The sequence below is a fragment of the Carlito syrichta genome, unplaced genomic scaffold (genome assembly GCF_000164805.1).
Source record: "Carlito syrichta isolate Samal-C Ts95f unplaced genomic scaffold, Tarsius_syrichta-2.0.1 Scaffold307260, whole genome shotgun sequence".
Lineage (NCBI taxonomy): Eukaryota > Metazoa > Chordata > Mammalia > Primates > Tarsiidae > Carlito > Carlito syrichta.
This window is the reverse complement of record NW_007251356.1, coordinates 296,573-296,785: the sequence shown is the minus strand read 5'-3', so window position 1 is coordinate 296,785 and position 213 is coordinate 296,573.

Below are 213 nucleotides of genomic sequence, written 5' to 3'. Positions count from 1 at the left end.
GCGAGGAGCCGCATCGTGGTCCCGCCGCGGTCGGGGCCGGCAGGGAGGAGCCTTCCCCGGGCGGGGCGGGGCGGCGGGTCCGGCTACCGGGCCGCGAGGGCCGTGCGCTCGGCTCGCCGCTCCCTCGCCCCCTGCCCGTGCGCCCGCCGGCTGCTCCGCTGCGCTCTCGGCCCGGACAGCCGGCGCCGGAGCTCCCGTCACGCCGGAGGGAGG